At 39.6% G+C, this 22,006-nt stretch overlaps 1 long non-coding RNA gene across 1 annotated transcript; it reads right to left on the bottom strand.

The window, feature by feature from the left end:
- Positions 1-243: 243 nt before the first annotated feature.
- LOC109160667 lies at positions 244-20,031 on the bottom strand. Its single transcript, XR_002050800.1, has 3 exons — positions 20,019-20,031; positions 8,394-8,397; positions 244-350 (listed from the first exon to the last, which is right to left on the bottom strand). It is a non-coding gene; the product is annotated as an uncharacterized LOC109160667 (long non-coding RNA).
- Positions 20,032-22,006: the final 1,975 nt, after the last annotated feature.

Here is a 22,006-nt window from a genome sequence, read left to right as displayed (position 1 = left end):
CTTCCAACAACATGCTATTTTCATACACCAAAATCATGTTAGGAACATGAACAAGCATGTACGAGTTTCTCCCATCAAACCTACCTTTACTAACTACTAGGTTAGGCCTTTAAAAAAAAAAAAACTACCGGATTAGGGACTTGGAGTGTGCTTAACCAATAAAAACTACATAGTAGTAAGAGTATTACCACACAACAACAAAAAGTCATAAAAATATATATCGTTTAGCCTTCATCACTAGCTGCTTGTGTTTCATCATTTGTTGAAGTAGAGTTTTTTACGCTCAAGGAGGCTAACCATTGAGAATTCGGACTGAACTGTGCAAATATAGCACCCATCTTTTCAACCTGCTCTTGGAACATCATGTTCTCTTCCCGCATTTTTTGAATTTCTGCTATCAAAGCTGCATTCGAAGATGACACTCCTGATTTAGAATTTGAAACCCTTGAAGCCTCCGGGAAATAATACTGGGTATCTGAGCCAAACCCATATACATAGCCTCCTCTCTTTACACCGCCGGTGGCCTCCAACCACAACTGTGCATTTGATATACTAGGCTGAGTTTGTCGTTAGTCATTCGTTGTATCCTATAGAATAAGACAAAGAATGTTCACATACTAAAATAATTTCATGTGATAGTTAGAATAGAAGTAATAAGAAGAATATTTCTTACAACAACTTTCTATGCTTTTCTACAAACATATGCTCCATTTCCATTTTTGCGCTTATGAGTGTGTTCATACAAGGCTGCATGACTTGGATCTTCTCCAAACTTTTCCTTATATTCAAGAACAATATACCAAATACACAACATACTTATTATAATATTATAAGATAAACTATATTAATTATTTTCAAACTTACCAATCTTCTACGATGCTCAGTCATTGGAATAGAACCAGAGCTATGAAGTGATGCACCTAGTCCGCCGCAATCTGAATTTTTATTCTTCTTGTTTTTTTTTGAAGAGCTTTTTGAACTCCTCACTCTCCCAAATGCAAATTAAGCCAGCCATCACGTCCTCTGAAATCCAGTCTGGTTTGGTGCTATTTTTTGCCAAGCCCTCACGAGCTAGTCGAAGATGGTCTGAAAGCAACTTTGCACCTTTTTCTAATATATGCGGCGAACAATATCCTCCTCCAATGTATCCAAACGATGCTTTTTCTATTAACAATTAAAATAAACTTTTAAAATCATGAATGTTTTGTAAATTCTGCTATTGAGTCACAAAAAGAAGTGATTTCACATTACTTACCCTAAACTCATTAAACCACACATCTTTCAAATGTTGAGGAGCGTGCTTAAATGATTTTATTGGCTGTGTGAACATCCGTTGTATACAAAGTATGATCTGATGGTGTGCTGTATGAGGCTCAAATCTTAATTATCATGCAAAAAGAATGGCAAAAAATAATTACAGTTATTGGACTGCATAATCACTTTCCTAATGCATGTAAACAATTACTTAAAATCCATCATACTAATTAGCTAAACTAATTTTAGCAAAAATCATAAATTAAATTAAATGAAGTTTTACGCAGCTCCGCCAACTGTGCGAATAAAAGTCCTAAATCGGTCTGTTGGAATCGTGCTTGGTGATGATTCTGTTGTCATACCCTCTCTTCCTCCACTTAAAGCAGCTTCATCAATACGCCCGGAAGCTGCATCAGAAGTATGCTCACTAGGCTCTTCGGTATGCTCTGTGGGCCTTGAACTTGAGGGAGTACGCTCAGAGTCAGTGTCCTCCAACCGTCTCTGGGCTTGATTACATGGTGTTTCCATTACAGCTGTATTTCCTTCTTCCGGGTCATTAATTAATGCATGCAACGATGGCAGTTGTGAGATGTCAGCTTCTAAATGACTACCCGTAACTGTTTTACCTTTACCTTTATTTCTTTTACGCTATTGTGACATCTAAATAATATAAAAGCGATCAGCAAAGAAAATATGAGTTATGAATTAATGGAACTTCAAGCATAAATTATACCCAGTTTACAAACCTTGACAGTCACTTCTTGATGATCTCTCAACACAGCATGGTTTACTTGAGCAATAGAGGCAGCTGCAAATGGTTCCTCATCAGCCTACAGACAAAATGATTAGTTGAAGCAAGAGCTAATGTAATCTATGCTAATGCAGAGATCAAAGATGAATGCAGTGATGAGTTCTACGTTCCGATGATCAAATATCAGTGCTGCTTCACTCATGCATAACTTTGATTAATTTATATATGCCCGCAGTTGCTTAATTAGCTTAGGTTTGTGGCTATTAATTAGCAAAAATAGATGTGTTGGTAGTAAGTAGGTAGCCTTAATATTGATTATCTCAATCAATTAATTTATTTTCTATCAGATTTACAAATGAAGAATTTGGATATATATTAATATATTCTCTTTTGAATAAAAAATGTTAAGATTAACAAGAACAAGAAACAATAATAATGGCAAAAAGGGTAAAGAAAAGCAAGATTTACGTGGTTCGGCAATGTGCCTACATCCATGGTGTAACACCTCCTAATTTCCAAGCTATTTAAAGCCTTAAATATGCAGATATCTAAACAAAACATCAGACACAGTGGAAGACTGAAAGAGGAATATATAAACCGGAAGTAAAAGGGGTGCTATGCCACGCTCACCTAGTGGCGAACGCACAGGCTAACATCTGCATAATCCAACATCTAAAATCATACATGTTCAAAGTACTAAGTCTATTCTTGGCTCACAGGCCACAAAACACAAGAAAGGAGCTACACTAGCTGTCACTAAACATCGCTCTCGTCTAAACATCACCTGAAAGAAACACATAAAAGATGGGACGACGCCCGGTCAGCGAATAATGCTGGTAACCCACCAATACATGTGAAATATCATACATAGATAAGATATACATTTGTAAAGTCATTTGCAAAACGGAATACATATATATATATATATATATATATATATATATATATATATATATATATATATATATATATATATATATATATATAAAAGTTCAAAACAAAGAGCAAAGGTTAACACAAGACTCAGAGCACTCACAACAAGATAAGGGAACACATCCCAAGACTACGAAGAACAACAACGACTCACAAGGACGGCTCAAGGTATAATCTATCATCACACAATAGATTAACACCCGGCATGCACAACTCAAAAGAATAAGGACACGACCAATGGCAACACATGCCTTTGTGACAACACACGTCACAAGAAGAGAACTCACAACAACGGCTACAAAAGCCTTCGTGACATCACCCATCACGAATTGATATGCCTTTCTTATGCCCGGTTCCAACCTTATGGCTACCCCTAACCTTATGTCTAGTTCCAACCTTTACCTCCAGGACTCCTGTACTTCTTAGTCCAACCTTTTCCCTCCGAGGACCGTCGTCCCCTCTCCGATAGATCTCCAACAGAACCACCTATTTCATAGTACACGAGGGTACCGATCACACACACGGCAACACATGCCACCCAAGAAATACGTGAACCTTACACAAAGGTCACCAACTCCATAATTACGTCATGGACACCACGAGGACCACTGCCGTACCTTGGTGACTAGTGTCCCATACCACTAATCGTGCAATCCAGGTACAGACACACACACCACACCACAACAGGAATCAATCAACGGATCACAACGAAGATATGAAACCATATTCAATCAAGGAAAGGATCACAGTCCAACAACAACGATGATTAACACAAGTCGTCATCAACAATAGGAAAGGACAAATAACACACACGCTAGCATTTAAACACCGAACTAGCATGCTTATCAAACGGGTAAACCAACATAGTTCTGAAGAACACACAAGACTCATCACGGTTCAACGAATCACAATGTTGAACACTTAGCACGATTCAAGACACCAAAACCTACATGGAATCCTACCATATAGTTCTAGACATACGAAACATCAAGAAGATGTTCAAATAGTTCCACAAAAGAACATCGGGAAGTCAAAAGACCAAATACCGAATCAAAAGAATCACGGGGAACAAATCCCTACCCAAGTCCACATTTTACCCCGCGGGTGGGGCCACGGGTGGACCCCCACCCATGGTTCCACCTGCGGGAACCACTGTCCCACGAGGTGTGTACCCCACGGGTGGGGCGGCGGGTGGTACACTACCCGCCGTTCCGCCTGCGGGTACAACTCCTGTACCAAAAATATCCCTTCGGGGATTTTCAACTCCAAGCTCAAATTCAAGTCCAAAACATGCCAAATCTCACCAAATACAACAAAATGACTTGAATCAAAAGAATAGCCAAGAAATGGCACACATGAACCCTAATAACAAGCTCAAGATATGCATTTTCACAAGACAATGCATCAACACTCACATTTCATAGCAAAATCATATGTAGAATCCAAGAAATCATCATATAGGTAAGCAAAATAGATTTTGTAGAGCATGGGTTACCTCTTGTAGACAAAAACCTTCACTTAACACCTCACCAAGCTCCTAATAAGGCTCACCTTCCAAACCCACTTCAAGAACACACCAAAAGATCATAAAGATTCTATCTTTAAGAAAAGACACCTTAGAAAAAACTAAAAACACAAGATGAACATTGATCTTACCCTCCTAGATGCCCAAATGTATGAAAGGTAGAATCTTGGAGACAACTCTTGAAGATTTGACAAAGCTTCAACTTGGCTTGGAAGAAAAGCTATCTACCTTTTTAGAGAGAAGGTAGAGCCAAAGTTTGGAAAGTGTAAGGAGAGAAATGAGGATTGTCTACTAGGTTAGCTTGCATTACTAACACAAGGTGAAAAGTCATGAATAACCTTACTAAAATGAAGAGGTGTAAGGGGACAGGGAACTCCTCACAAAGCTTAAGGTACAACCTTGACTTTGGGGTTGACTAGTTAATTACTAGTCCCTGACTATTGAATTTTCAGGATTTTTAGGAATTAAGATACCAATTGAATTAGGATTAATTAATTAATTAATCCCTTAATCGATTTTGGATTACGGAGTGTCACACACGGGAGTGAAAAAATTCTCTTATTCATAGTGATGATAATAGTGGTGACTCAACCCCTTAGGGATACAACCAATATATTTATAGGCATCTAATCCCTGTACAATAGGTCTACCTGTTTCACTCCTACTTCTAGTATGAGACAAACACTTATTCCTAATCCATATATGAGACAAACTCAACAATCTCCACCATGGCGAATATGTTCTTTAGGAGAAAAGATAACTCAACAAATCTCCACCTTGACGAATATGCTCTTTAGGAGAAAAGACTTATCTCACCATCTCCACCTTCACATACATGCCCTTTAGGAGAAAAGACTATCTCCACCTATACACATGGGTAGGAAGAACCATGCTCATCCCAACTAGCCAGCCGCATGCATACGCAGCATCAAACGTTACCCAGTGCATGTACACGAATCGCTTCGTCCCAAGCCATTCTCCCTCAGCCGTCAACTTGTTATACCAGCCGCAACTCATGCTTACTGCCCCGTTTAGCTGACTTCCTGCATCTGGCCCATACCAGGTCCATGTCCCCTCCTTGTATCCACGCTGCCCAAACACAATAGCGCCCCTGCAAAGTCACACTAAACCCGTGTGCCTTGCCCAATGCTCCACTAACCAGTAATTGCCACTAGCTAGCAACACGCACCACGCAGCATCAAACGTTTCCCCGTGCATGTTCACGAACTGCTTCATCGCAAGCAATCCGTCACACCAAGCCATATTAGCCCAGCACATACTAGCCGTGACTCACGACAACCCCAGCCCATACCAGCTATGACTCATGACAAGCCCAACCCATACCATCCGTGACTCATGACGAGCCTAACCCATTCTAGGTCTGCGACCCCTCCTGGTATCCGTGCTACCCAACACTACAGCGCCCCTCACCACCTTCTCATCTAGCATCTAGAAACGCCCAACAAGTCCAAACAATGTTCGAACTTGTTACTAGTTACCGCTAGAACATCACCTTCACTATAATAAGAGTCATCAACATGTACCACGTCCGTAGCTTCCTGCTTCTTCAACTCCTTCCAATCAGCCTCTACCAAATTAGCTGGCTTTTCCACCTTCAAGATTTTCAGAAGGCCCTGATATGCCAACAAATCCTTTACCCTAAACCGCCATAACCCAAAATTCCCTATGCCATCAAACTTTGATACCTCGAATTTTGTACTTGAACTAGTCATCTCAACAGTGCTCTGATACCAATTTGTTGAGATTAACAAGAACAAGAAAAAATAATAATGGAAAAAAAGGTAAAGAAAAGCAAGATTTATGTGGTTCGGCAATGTGCCTACATCCAAGGGAGTGAAACAATTCTCTTATTATTTGTGATGGTGATCCAGGTGATGAGATACATTGATTATATTTATAGGCATATAATCTCCCTTTCACTCATATTCCTTATATGAAACAAACTCATATTCATAATCCTTATATGAGACAAACTCTTATTCCTAATCCATATATGAGACAAACTCAACAAAAAAAAAAAAAAAAGTGAGTTTGGATCTCAAGCAAACCCATCTCTACTTTTCTTGTTCATCTAGCAGCTGTTCTTTCGTTATTTTCTTTATTCTTGAGCCTGTGATGGGAGCTTATAACATATGCTTACACACTTTTCTAACATTAACTAGTTACACATAAGACCACATCAAAGTAAAATTTCTACAGGAAAGTTAGCATGGCAATTGTAACTTGTGAATGAAAAGAAACTCCGCAACTGGGTTACTAGTACCCTTTCATTTCACCCTACAAATATATATATACATAGACAACTTACACTTTGGCAGACTTACAATTTGATGGATTTACAAAAGCAAGCAGTTTTGGCATGCAGATCAGAGTATAAAATGCATATTTGTGTTCCAGAACAAAATCTCATCTCTCTTTGTCTCTCTCTCTCTCACAGGCCAAAGAGATTTTAGATATACCAAAGTGGAAGTTTTTTTAAAAAATAATAATAGTAACCACTCGTACACAACAGCCTGCTGATCTCGGCTCAAACTGTGACTCGCCTTCGGCATAAGACATCGACCATTATGTTCCACCAATTCGAGTTGTGGTCTATGACATATCTCTTTTATATCCAAACGAGCCAGCATATGTGTCTTTATTTTTTCTAGATCCTTTAACATCCATAAATGTGTAGAAGATGTTATCAAACACAGTCTTCTCTATATGCATGACATCAAGGTTATGACGGATGAGGTTATCTTTCCAATATGGTAAATCCCATAATATACTTCTTTTCTTCCAATTATGTGAACATCCAAACCCTTCAAGTCGACCGATTGGCCCATTAGTAATTTTTGGCAGCATCTCAATAGTAGGCAACAACTCTTCCCCTGTCAAAATCCTTAGGAGTCTTGATTTCTCTACTCGATGTTTTAAGAAGGAATCACGATTTTTTCTAAAAGGGTGATCCATTGGAAGAAATTGTTGATGACAACCAAACCAACTTGTTTTACGCCCATTCTTTAAATAGAAAGATTTAGTATAATGAGTGCAATAAGGGCATGCTAGTTTTCCTGTTATTTGCCATCCAGATAACATACCATAGGCAGGAAAGTCATTGATGGTCCACATCAACATAGCTCGCATCATAAAGTTTTGCTTTAATGATACATCATAAGTTAAAACCCCTATATCCAATAGCAACTTAAGCTCATCGATTAAAGGTTGCAGATACACATTAATATTCGCCTTTGGGTTGTGTTCCCCAGGAATAATACTAGTTAAGAATATATACGAGGTAGTCATGCACATTGAAGGTGGAAGATTATATGGAACAACCATAACCGGCCAACAAGAATATGATTTAGCATTTAAACCAAAAGGAGAAAACCCGTCAGCACACAAACCTAGTCTTACATTCCGAGGATCTGCTGCAAAGTCGGGATACTGAGTATCAAAGTGTTTCCACACTTCACCATCTGAAGGATGACACATTATACCTGGTTGATGGCGATTTTCATAATGCCACCCCATGTGCTCAGCAGAACTTTGTGATGCATACAATCGTTGCAATCTAGGGATGAGAGGCATGTAATGCATCCTTTTCTTAGGAACTTCTTTCCCACAAGCATAAGTAGGCGGTCGTGGTTTAAACCGAGCCTCGCCACAAAACTTACAATGTCTCTCATTGATATCAGACTTATAGTGCAACATACAACTATTAACACAACAATCAATCTTTTCATGATCGAGCCCAAGCTTTGAAATCAATTTCTCTGAATCATAATAACTAAATGGCACTCGATTATTTGGACCCATTATATGCTTATTGTACTCAAATATTTGATCTATAGCTAGCTGTGGAATGTTAAAAGTTTCCTTTATATTCATCATCTTTAATGCATATGACAACTCTGTTTCATCAACACAACTAGGTGACAAAGGTTGTCTAGCCGCGTTTAACAAATCATAAAAGTTTTGTGCACTTGTATGCGGCTCTTCTTCTTAGTTATTTTCCACATGAAATGGAACAAATGATGAACCACCTACATCAAACACCATTGTTTCATATTGATTATTTTTGTTACGTGTCTCCAAAACTTGCTCGTTTACTATAGGAATAGGTTCACCACGACAAGTCCACACCCAATAATACGGCTCAAATCCTTTATTATACAAGTGAACACGGACATCATCAGCAGATAAGTGTACTCTATTCTTGCATTTACTACATGGACACCTAATTGTATTTGTCAACTGGTATACAGCAAGTGTGCATGCATACTTAACAAATTGCACAACACCAACTAAAAACTCATAAGTGATTCCCCTCTTTCCAGGTAACAATCGATTATACATCAATTTTCGATGTTCTGGTATACTTTCCATATATACCTAGTATTAAAGTACAAATATCTCAAAATCACAAATATATCTAATAAAAATGTTTAATCTATATACTAATAACAATGCACCACCATATTAATTTTGTAGCTATAATATATATATATATATATATATATATATATATATATATATATATATATATATATATATATATATATATATATATATATAGTGAAAGTTTCATGTGCGGTTGATTAATGTGCGTGAGTATTGTGTTTAATGTGCCTGAAATTTGTACTTAATGTGCGTGAATGTGTAATGTTAATGTGCGTGAGTTTTTTTACTTATGGTGAGTGAGTGTTGTGCCTAAAGTGCGTGAGTTGTGTGCTTAATGTGCGTGAGTGTGTTCTTCATCAACTGCTGTGAAAATTATGTGCATCCACTGCTGCATTTTCTTCTTGTTTTTGTTTCGAAGTGGTAGAGGAATGAATTTTGTCTTGTTTTGCTTTGCATATTGAGGGGCTGCTAATGAGAGCGAAGCTGCTAATGAAAGCTTCAAAGATTGTGAAAAAGGAGACTGTGAAAATTTTTTGTTCTGCTTCATTGTGAGCTCGTAATTCTGAACTACTCATGCACATTAAGTACAAATCTCAGGCACATTAAACAGAAGACTCTAATAGTTAAATGTTAATCTATTTGATTATATACTGTTAGTTTGTTAGATAACAGTTAAACATTATTTAATCTAATAATTATCAGCATTTGTCAATTTAATTAATAATGTATCTAATAAAAATAGTTAGGAAATTAGAGAACTAATAATTAATTAATATTAATCCATATATATATATATATATATATATATATATATATATATATATATATATATATATATATATATATATATATATATATATATATATATATATATTTACACACACACACACACACACACACACACACACACACACACACATATATATATATATATATATATATATATATATATATATATATATAACTCAATTAAAATATATACAACAATGATAAAAAAAAATATAATAGCATTGCAAGAGTATATATAACTATTTAAAAAAATACAAACACAAATTAAAAGCTATTATACTCAAATCATACCTGAATTTGGAATATACTTCGTTGGAAATCACTTTTTATGTTGTCAAGTACCCATGAAGAAGCAAGAGAAGAGAGTAGTGAAGAAAAAAGTTGAAAAAAGTGAGCTGAAATACGCAGGGTAGATATAAAAACCGTTATTTCCGTCCAACATTGTTGTTGGACAGGAAGAATACCTACCACATTTACTTCTCACCTACCCGTCAATTCAAATTTATTGACCAATAGTATACGTTGGACGGAATCTCCGTCCAACATCCAGGTTGAACGGAAGTTCTGTCCAACTTTCCGTCCACAAAAATTTACTGGCGTAAAGTTGAGATTTTTATTAGATTACCGACCAACATTAATGTTGGACAGAAATATTGGAAGGAAAACGCAAGATTTCCAACAGTGACAACAAAGATATAGTCTGTATGTTTCTAAGAACAACCTCAGCTCTAAAGCGTCTAATGCAAAAGGAATTTTGTATGTATGATTTGGAAGTAGTGAGGCTAAAATAGCTCATTATATATATATATATATATATATATATATATATATATATATATATATATATATATATATATATATAGGATTATATTCAAATACAAACAGTCCTTAAAATACAAACGTGTGGATTGTTTAGGATCGTTAGAATTTGGGATTGGATGAATAGGATTGGTTTAATGATTTATGGGGGATTTAAATGTTGTGCGCTAGTTTTTATTATTAACGTGGGGATATTTTTGGGTTTTAACTCTTGATGTAATTTTATCAGATTCCACACACCTGGGTTAATTATTGAGCCCAACCTTTCTCTCTCTGTTTAGCACACACATGCCGCTCAACTCCCATACGCCGTTCGATTCCTTCCTCTTCATCACCGGCGGACGATGGTCATCGGTGGTGACCACAATGGAGCCAAGTGCCTGGAACAACTATCTCGGGGTGTAGGTCGATGTATTCTTTTTATTGTTCTCGGCCGCGGTATGTTTTCCCCCATTTTTGTCTTTTTGTTGTTGTTCGGATTATCGTTTCTCTGTTTGTCGTGGGTGGGGGTGGGTTTTAATTCTTTTGTCTCAATTTGGGGGGTGACGAGCAAATTAAAGTTTTTGAGTTTCTGTGTTTGTTCCAATTTTGTGATTTTGGGCAGATTAGGGTTTATATTCATCGTTTGAGGGTTGGCGAATTTTGTCTCAATTTTGGGTGACGGGCATATTAGGGGTTGTTGGTGTTGTCAGGTTTCCTCGAATAGTAGAGGTTTTGGCCAGAATAGGGTGGACTGTTCGTCGTTTGGGGATGGAGGTTCGTTGTTTTTTTCTCAATTTTGGGGTTGACATGCAGATTATGGGTTTGTGGTTTTACTTTTGAAATTGCAATTGTCATTACTCAATAATATTTTAGTTTTCTATCTTGTTTTTGCATCCATTGTGCTTTTGATTTTTTGTGTTGATTGATCTAGTTTCTTGTCAAAACTGCATCAATTGTTAATTTGATCTAGTTTCGTGGGTGTGTTCATGCTAGATTAAACGTGTTTGCACGATGCCTGATTTATTTTCTGCTGTTGTATATTTTTGATTTTAGATTGTAATTATCATTACCCAATAATATATAAATCAGCATTCAAATTGCGTATGAACATGATATTTACTCTATTTTTCAGAATAGATTATTGCAAAGCATAAGCAATTTGAACAACTAGGCAGAGATAAATAGGCTCTGATACCAAATGTTAGAATAAATATACAAGTATAATACATGTAATGATCTAACCTCATAGCGGAAGCCAATAAGATCGAGCACCTCTAGCCATAGTTGACATCTTTATAGCATTGCTTCAAGAATCGTAAGGAACTATGGTGTTTTGTCTACCACTTGGTCTCTGTTCAACTAGATGGTGTAGTCACAAAAATCACAGGAGCACTGGGAGGACGAAACATATATATAACCTACGTGCCATCATTATAGGTTAAGTAACGGAAACCGTTACTTCCGTTTCAAACCACAATCATAATGACCATAAATGGCCTATTAACTTGCACCACTTAATGGTGACATAATAGAAAATGTTACAAGGGGTGCTCTGTTCAGTCGTTACCTATGCCGGAAAAAACAGGGGAATGGCGGTGAAGACGACCGCCGCTGCTGCTGCTCGCCGGAGGGGTTCCATCTCGGCTACCCGTCGCCGTCACGCTAGTTTGCCACCCTCCTTTGCCTGTAGCTGGTCGAGCAAGAATAACGAGAGAGATGGGGGTTGAGGGTGGTGGCTCATGGAGGCTGATAGTGGTCTATGGTCGTGAAGCTGCTGCTGGTTCGCCGCCAACCGATCTGCTGCTCGCCAGAGATCTTTGCTGCTTGCCGGCGTCAAGGAAGGAGAGACGAACAAGAGGCAGGGAGGAAAATGTCGTGGAGTTGTTTGAACACCACATATAAACATTTTTACAAATGAGCCAATAATGTTAGGCCATTAACTGGAACAAAAAAATGTCCGGTAGTAGTTGTTTCTTAAAATGAATGGTTCATATTATTTTGATTTTAGTATTTTTTAATAATTTTCCTTATTTACCCTATATTATATTATTTTCTTCCCTTAAATAACCCCAAATTCCGTTAGTATAAATTTTAGTAACAGAATATTCTGTTAACTATTTATTATTCTTAACATACTCATTAATTTATATAAGAAAAGGTCTTAGGTTGGAACCACATCCCAATTAGAGTTGACATAATTGTTAAACATATATTATGAATATGTTAAAATGTATTAAAAATATATATAATATAAAATTTAACATAAACTTTGGTCAAATAATTAGCCCAACTAAATACATAGCATTCAAAGTTGAGCATCAAAGATTATAAATCATTTAATTTCCTTGACTTTTTTTTTTTTTTTTTTTTTAAATTTAGGTTAAGTTTTTTTTTTTTAAAGTTTATTTAATCTTCTTTTGATTACTTAGAAACAACTTAATATTTCAATTATTTTTTTGCATTATTGGAATTATTCGGATCAGCCTGCTATACCTCATAAATAGAACCAAAAAGTGTAAAAGAAGTTTTACAAGATGATCTATGGATCAAGGCTATGCAAGAGGAGCTGCACCAATTTGACCGGAATCATGTCTGGGATCTGGTACCAAGACCTGATCGTGTCAACATAATCACAACAAAGTGGATCTTCAAAAATAAAGCTGATGAAGCTGGAAATATTGCAAGGCACAAAGCTCGGCTAGTTTCTCAAGGATACACTCAGTAGAGGGAATTGACTATGATGAAACATTTGCTCCTGTGGCAAGGTTAGAGTCAATCAGTATTTTGTTGGCAGTTGCATGTATTCTGGGATTCACACTGTTTCAGATGGATGTTAAGACAGCATTTTTGAATGGATATCTGCATGAAGATATTTATGTGGCTCAACCGAAAGGATTTGAAGATCCAGATCATCCATCTCATGTCTACAAGCTCAGAAAAGCCCTCTATGGTCTCAAGCAAGCTTCAAGGGCATGGTACAAACGACTGACACAGTATCTGCTACACCATGGGTACAAGCGAGGATGTGTTGATAAAATCCTGTTCGTAAAAACCACTGGAAGTCATGTTACCATTAATCATATCTATGTGGATGATATTGTCTTTGGTTCTACTTTACAAAAGTACACTGATGATTTAGTAAAAGTCATGAAAGAAGAATTTGAAATGTCCATGGTTGGCCAACTGACATACTTTCTAGGGCTGTAAGTGAAACAGAGTCCTGAAGGGTACTTTATCTCACAAGAAAAGTATGCTAAGAATTTGGTCAAGAAGTTTGATCTGGAATCGTGTAAACCATCCAGGACACCTATTTCTACCTCCACAAAAGTATCCAAAGATGACACTGGTGTATCAGTTGATAACACAGTATATCGAAGTCTGATAGGAAGTCTGCTTTACTTAACCGCTAGTCGACTAGATATAATGTTCAGTGTTGGAACTTGTGCAAGATATCAATCTGATCCAAAAGAGTCGCACCTGATAGCTGCTAAAAGGATTCTGAAATATATCAAAGGAATAATTCAATGTGGTCTATGGTATTCCAAAGACAGTGAGCTTAGTCTGGTTGCATACTGTGATGCTGATTGGGTAGGAAATATTGATGACAGAAAAAGTACTTCAGGTGGATGCTTCTTCGTTGGAAAGAACTTGATATCATGGCTGGGCAAGAAACATAATTGGATTTCTTTAAGTACTGCAGAGGCAGAGTATATAGCTGCTGGAGGATGTTGTACTCAGTTGGTGTGGATGAAACAGATGCTTCTAGACTACGGTCATACTCAAGGAATTATGACTCTCTATTGTGATAATGTCAGTGCCATCAATATCTCAAAGAATCCAGTGCAACATTCCAGAACGAAGCATATTGATATAAGGCATCACTACATCAGAGATTTGGTAGAATCCAAGGAAATAGAGTTGGAATACATTCAAACTGATAAGCAATTGGCTGACATTCTAACCAAGCCCCTGGATGCAAATCGGTTTGAGATTCTCAGATCTGCTATGGGAATCTACAGGATTGATTAATAAGGCAGTAAGATATACAGAAGGAGAGTATATGGTGTCACATTTACGGGTCAAAATTCAGCCTTTGACTTCCTTTTAAATCTCCCTTCTATTTTTGTTAAGATAATATCTTAACCCCTCTTACCTAAAATTAATTCGCCTTTTCGAAATTCAAATCTTCAATCCTTCCGTTTCATCCCTAAAACGGAGGTATACCATTGCGTCAATCACATCAGCTCTGCACGCATTCTGACAAGTCGTATTAAATAGGGTTATTCACCCCTGGGATTATATATGAGTTTTGGGTCAAGTGTAGAGGAAGAAGAGTTCAAAATATCCTTACTCTCTGATTTCTCCTCTCTACCTAGGGTTTACCTTCTCGCATACCCAAATTGCACATCAATGGCAGACGCTATAAGAAATATCATTATCAAGCTTAGGAGAAAGATCCATTCACCAGAAACAGCCACTAAGCATGTCAAAACACTGCTTCAGTTAGCTATGAAGAAGAAATTGAAGCTTGACTCTGATCTACGCGGTGAAATCATGGTCACCGTGCTTTCGGATTATCCGGAGTTCTATGCAGATTGGTCCGAGGATGACACCAGTGAGCTTTTGATGCTGGCCTAAGAGGCGAGTGATGAGGTTAGCCATGCATCTATCCCAGAGCCTGCAGATGGTAATCATACTGGGGCATTCTTTCAGTATTTTGCTCAACGAGCTCTTGAATCCGAAGAAGTCTCACGTCATCGAGCAGCAGCTCAACCCCGCTACCTACAAGCTGCCCAGGACGAAGCCACACGCCGGATTGAGTTTCTTCGTAACAGGTCCAATACCTCTGAATCTCCTATTGAAATCTCTCCTGACAAGCCTGATGATTTAAATTCTGATGCTATTAAGTCTGTTATGCCTATTGTTCAATCTGATAATACGAAGGCGTTAAGTTCTGCGAAAACTTCTGTATCTGTTGATCCTCCGTGTATTCTCTCTGAAAAGTCTGACCCTACAAAAGATGTTGTTGATGTTGTGTCTGATGAGAAAAATAGAACCTCTGAATTGGGCAACAATCTAAGTATGGTTGTGTATTCTGTTGATACTGCTAAATCTGCTCTGCCTTTTGCTGAAATTGCTGTGTCCTCGTTTGAGATCTGTCCATCTGATAATCCCTTAAGTCTGCCCACTGAGATTGAGACTGCCAGTAATTCAAGCCCTCATGCATCTGATCAAATAGATGGGGTGCCTGTCTTTACATCTTCATCTTTGGCCGAGAGCCTGGATCACGTCCGACATTTTGCAGGTTTACCCTCTGCCTCGATTCTAGAACTGTATCAAGTTATTCATCCTTCTGAGTCCTCCAGTGAAGACGAGAAGATCCTTGCAGAAGTGTATGGCTCACAAGCCCTGATTTCTAAACCTCCTACTGTTGAAGCTACAGCGCATCCAGATTCAACCACTTTCAAGATTCGAGAAATTACAAACCTTCTGGGAACCTCATCTGCCCCAGTATCAGACACAATTCACTCAGTATCACCAAGTATGTAACACCCCAGATTTTCAAGACTTTTAAAACTTATATAATAAAGATAGAATCTCATTAAATCCCAAAATATGATACAAAGAGTACGGGGTGCTATGCCACACCCGAGCTAGAGAACTCGGGTGCACAGGCTAAATTCTAAAACCTCAATCAGTATCAATACTAAATCATGGCACGCAGGCCGAAAGGGAAAACTATCTAAGCTACACCCCAAGCTTCTAGCGCGCTCCAGTGATCTACTCGTCTGTGCCTGAAAGCCAAATATATCTATTCAGCGAGAGATGCTGGTAACCCACTCCAACGCGTCGAAATACGATACATATAGACATATATATAGATATACGGAAACCATTTTGAAGCATGAAGATATATCCTAAGAAACTCTAGCTTTCAAAACAGGGATCGACTCAACAGATAGGGCTAAGCACGGACAGCAGTTATACCAAGCATATACAGTTTACAACAGGCAAGAGAGGTAAGATAAGCACAATTAATAATCATAAATAAACATATACGATTCCCAGTATAAATCCCATAGTCACATTCCCAAGACACCCATAACCACAACTCATCCGTATCTCATCACATAGCGCACTTTGTTGGCGCCACAGGACCAATCGCATGCCCATACATGAGGGTCAGCGCATATAGCTCTGACACGGCCCCACAGCACCCTGCCCCGTATCGCAACACGGAGGGGTCGATCGCAACCGACCGATGAACCGCAGCTCATCATAGTTTGATCACAACCAAACAGTGGACCGCAGCCCAAGAGTATGTCATCTGACCGCAGCCAGGAAATATGAACCGCAACTCATGTAGAAACGTTTGATCGCAACTAAACGGTGGACCGCAGCCCGGGAGTGTAAATCTGACCGCAGCCAGCATCTAAACCGCAGCTCAGGAATAATGTAACACCCCAGATTTTCAAGACATTTAAAACTTATATAATAAAGGTAACATCTCATTAAATCCCAAAGCGTAACATAAGTGTACGGGGTGCTATGCCACACCTGGGCTAGAGAACCCAGGTGCACAGGCTGTCTAACTACTATCCTCCGAAATATAAATGCATAACATGGCACGCAGGCCGAAAGGGAAACTACACTACTTCTACGCTCCAGTTCTAGCGCGCTCCAGTGCTCTAATCCTCTGTGCCTGAAAGCCAAATATATCTGTTCAGCGAGAGATGCTGGTAACCCACTCCAACGCGTTGAAATACAATACATATAGAGATATATATAGATATACCAAAACCATTTTGAGCATGAAGATATATCCTACGAACTCTAGCTTTTAAAACCGGGAATGACTCGACAGATAAGGCTAGACACAAGCAACAGTTATAACAAGCATATGCAGTTCATAACAGGCAAGGCAGATAAGGCAAGGCATAAACAGTAATCATAACCCAACATAAACAATCCCCAACATAAATCCCATAGTCACATCCCTCAAGGCACTCATAGTCACAATTTGTCCATATCACACACATAACGCACATTGTTGGCGCCACGGGACCGATCGCATGCCCATACATGAGGGTCAGCGCATATAGCTCTGACACAGCCCCGCAGCACCATGCCCCGTATCGCAACACGGGGAGGTCGATCGCAACCGACCGATGAACCGCAGCTCATCATAATGTTTGATCGCAACCAAACAGTGGACCGCAGCCCAAGAGAGTGTCATCTGACCGCAGCCAGGATAAAGGACGAACCGCAGCTCGTATAGAAACGTTTGATCGCAACCAAACGGTGGACCGCAGCCCAAGAGAATGTCATCTGACCGCAGCCAGGAATACCAATCTGACCGCAGCCAGCTTCTGAACCGCAGCTCAAGATAACCAATCCGATCGCAACTGAATTGGGGTAGCACACACACATAACACATAGCAAGCACATGCAACCCACGTTACACATTGGGAAGGGGGATAAAGCGTATAACAAACCTATGCGTGATCCATCACATACTAAGAATAGTCCTAAGGGGTTCATACTTCCTTCACCTAGGTCAACGGGATACCAATTCATCTAGCATGCGATATAACAGACTCATAAACCTACGAACGGTACCCGGAACATCAAACTAGACATAGGCACGACAAACAGAGTCCGTTGGGACACCACGGGGATCGGGGAAACATCGAACGGGGAAGTCGAAGTCCCGAGTGGGGTGAGATTCCAGAGGGTAGCCGGTGGGTGGGGGTCCACCCGCGGGCTGCCCGCGGGCTGTCACTGTTCCGGGCAGCGAGTGCCCGGCGGGCAGCTGCCCGCCCGCCGGCTGCCCGCTGCCGGAGCTACCCGAGATTGCCGCGGGTAGGTGGCGGATCCCCTACCCCCCACTGACTCTTTTCACCACTTTTCGTCCCGGGAACCGTTGTGGAACCCGAAACCATGCTTAGACACTTTCCAACGTAATTAACGACAACACATAGACAATTAACGGATCAAATACGATAAACGAACGGCACATAACCTAACATGCTTTTCTAATCATAATCAACACCCAAACATGCGATTTCCCACCCGATAATCCAAGAATAAGATCATACGATACAACCTAGGGTTCTAATCACTTTTATATCAACAAGAATACGGTTCGTCTTCTAATTGCAAGATTCTGTAGGAACAACACATAATCATCAAGGATACCAATTAATCATCAAGAACATCATAATCGTCAAGAACAACACATAATCATCAAAATCCCAATTAATCATCAAGAACATCATAATTATCAAGAAACTCCCAATATCAAGATTATCAAGATTCCCCATGGAATCATTAAATCAACATCAATAATAATCATAGTAATTCGCCATTTACAATCATATGGGGGAAACCCTAAGGGGAAATCATAGCTATGAAAATAGGTTTTGTTGAGACATGGGTTACCTCTTAGCCTTAATTAATTCCTTGGCTATGAAGGATCTTTCTTTAAGCTTTCTTGATTTCTTGATTTCTCCTAGGGGAATTCTTGGAGCTCTTTGGGTGGTGAGTCGTTTATTGTGGTGGGGGATTCTAGGTGCCTCTTAAGTCCCCTATTTATATATTTAGGAGTCCTAATTAGGAACTAATATTATAGGCTTGCTAATTCTATTCCTTTTGGGACTAAGGATTGGGTTCCATGGTCCATATTGGACCATATTAATTAATTAAAGAGAATCTTAATCATAGTAAAAGACCTACTTCCTTTATTCCTAATAGATAACTAGGTCTAGGATTCCTAATCAGAATCTGAATAGTAAAAGGTTTTACTTTCTTTATTCCTAATAGGCTTAGGGCTCTAATTTAGGCAAGGGCCCACGGTTCATGGTGGGCCTTATTAATTAATTAAAGGGAAACCTAACCGAATTAAATCATATTTAATTATTATTAACGGGATTAATTAAATAATTAATCCGGGATTGAAGGCCGTAACACGGGGTGTTACAAATAACCAATCCGATCACAACCGAATTGGGGTATCATGCACACATAACACATAGCAAGCACATGCAACCCACATTAACACATTGGGAAGGGGGAGAAAACGTATAACAAAACCTATGCGTGATCCTTTACATACTAGGAATAATCCTAAGGGGTTCATACTTCTTTCAACTAGGTCAACGGGATACCAATTCAACTACCATGCAATATATAAGACTCTTACAACCTACGAACGGTACCCGAAATATCAAACTAGACATAGGCACGATAGATGGAGTCCGTTGGGACACCACGGGGATCGGGGGAACATCAAACGGGAAAGCCAAAATCCCCAATTGGGGTGCAAACCAGCGGGTAGCCGGTGGGTGAGGGTTCACCCGCCGGCGGCAACCATTCCGGGCAGCGGGTGCCCGGCGGGCAGCTGCCCGCTCGCCGGGTGCCCGCTGCCGGCGTTGCCCAAGAAGGCCGCGGGTAGGTGGCGGGTCCCCTACCCTCACCTACCCCCCACTGACTCTTTTTCACCAAAAACGCCCCGGGAACCTTTGTGGAACCCAAAACCATGCTTGGACACTTTCAAACGCAATTGATAACATACGTAGACAATTAACGGATCAAAGATCGAGAAACATATGGCACATAACCTATCATGCTTTTCTAAATATAATCAACACCCAATCATGCAAATTCCCACCCAATATACCAAGAATAATTTCATACGATACAACCTAGGGTTCTAATCATTTTTAAATCAACAAGGACACAATTCATCTTCTAATATCAAGATTCGGTAAGAATATCACATAAACATCAAGAACATCCTACAATCATCAAGAACATCATATAATCATCAAGAACGTCATATAATCATCAAGAACACCATAAGAACCTTTCATCATCAAGATCACCCATGGAATCATCCCATCAATCATCAATAATAATATCACAAATCATCAATACACAATAATATGGGAAAATCCTAAGAGGGGAATCATAGCTATGAAAATAGGTTTTGTTGAGACATGGGTTACCTTTTTGCCTTAATAAATTCCTTGGCTATGAAGGGTCTTTCTTAAAGCTTTCTTCTTTCTTGATTTCTCCTAGGGGAATTCTTGGAACTTTCTTGTGTGGTGAGGGATTATTGTGGTGGGGGGTTCTAGGTGCCTCTTAAGTCCCCTATTTATATTAGGAGTCCTAATTAGGAACTAATATTATGGGTTTGCTAATTATATTCCTTTTGGGACTAAGGATTGGGTTAGGGATAAGGGCCCGTGGACTATGGTGGGCCTTTCCTAATTAATTATTGTGATTTAATTCTTTCTTTTGGGTAATTGGCTAAATGATTAATTGGTTTTAGGGATCGTAACACGGGGTGTTACACTCTCTCCCCCTTAACAGGAAGCTTCGTCCACGAAGCTTGGTCCTTGTCGAGTGGCTTCTTCTTAGTTACCTGGTGTGAAGAGTTCGGGGTAGCGTTCCTTCATTGTGTCCTTGAGTTCCCATGTCACTTCCTCGGTCCCATGGTTGGTCCAAAGGACTTTCACCATTTCTATAGCTCGACGTCGGGTGGTTCTTGTCTTGGTGTCCTGGATTCTCACAGGTTTTTCTTCGTAAACTAGTGACTCGTCGAGGTCCACGACCTCGGGTTGAAGCACGTGGCTTGGGTCGTGCACGTATTTCTTTAGCTGGGATATGTGGAATACGTTGTGTACTCGTTCTAGTTCAACGGGTAGAGCGAGGCGATAAGCTAGGTTCCCAACTCTTTCTATGATTTCATAGGGGCCGATAAATCGTGGGCTGAGTTTCCCTTTTCTTCCGAATCTCATTACCCCCCCCCCCCCGTGTGGGCGAGATTCTCATCCAGACTTTGTCCCCGGTGTTGAATTCGGCTTGTTTCCTCCTTAGGTCGGCGTAGAACTTCTGGCGGTCCTGGGCAGCCTTCATCCTTTCCTGGATGTGTTTGACCTTGGTTATGGTATCTTGTAGGTATTGGGGTCCTAGTGCTACTGGGTCGACCATATCTTCCCAACATAAGGGGGTTCTACACTTTTGTCCGTATAGAGCTTCGTAGGGCGCCATACGAATGCTTGCGTGGTAGCTGTTGTTGTATGAGAATTCAATAAGGTCTAGGTGTTCCTCCCATGTCCCTTGAAAGTCTAACACACAGGCTCTAAACATTTCTCCAGGAGTCTGAATGGTTCTCTCGGTTTGGCCGTCAGTGGTGGGGTGGAAAGCGATGCTCAGTTTTAGTTGTGTCCCCAAGGCTAATTGCAGCGATTTCTAGAATTGTGAGAGAAACCGGGAGTCTCTATCGGACACGATGTTCCGGGGGATTCCGTGGTACTTCACTACTCGGCTCAAGTAGGCTTGGGCCAGTTGGGTCATTGTCCATGTTTCCTTCATGGCAATGAATCGCGCCGTTTTGGTTAGTCGGTCCACTATGACCCAAATTTTATCCTTGCCGGTTTTTGTTGGGGGTAACCCTCCGACGAAGTCCATAGATATGGAATCCCACTTTCCTTGTGGTATCTCAAGGGGTTGTACGAGTCCCTTGGGTTTGCATCGTTCGG

This window comes from Ipomoea nil, unplaced genomic scaffold, assembly GCF_001879475.1.
Source record: "Ipomoea nil cultivar Tokyo-kokei standard unplaced genomic scaffold, Asagao_1.1 scaffold2868, whole genome shotgun sequence".
Taxonomy (NCBI): Eukaryota; Viridiplantae; Streptophyta; class Magnoliopsida; order Solanales; family Convolvulaceae; genus Ipomoea; species Ipomoea nil.
The sequence above is the reverse complement of the archived record's forward strand: the minus strand, read 5'-3'. Positions and strand labels throughout refer to the sequence as shown.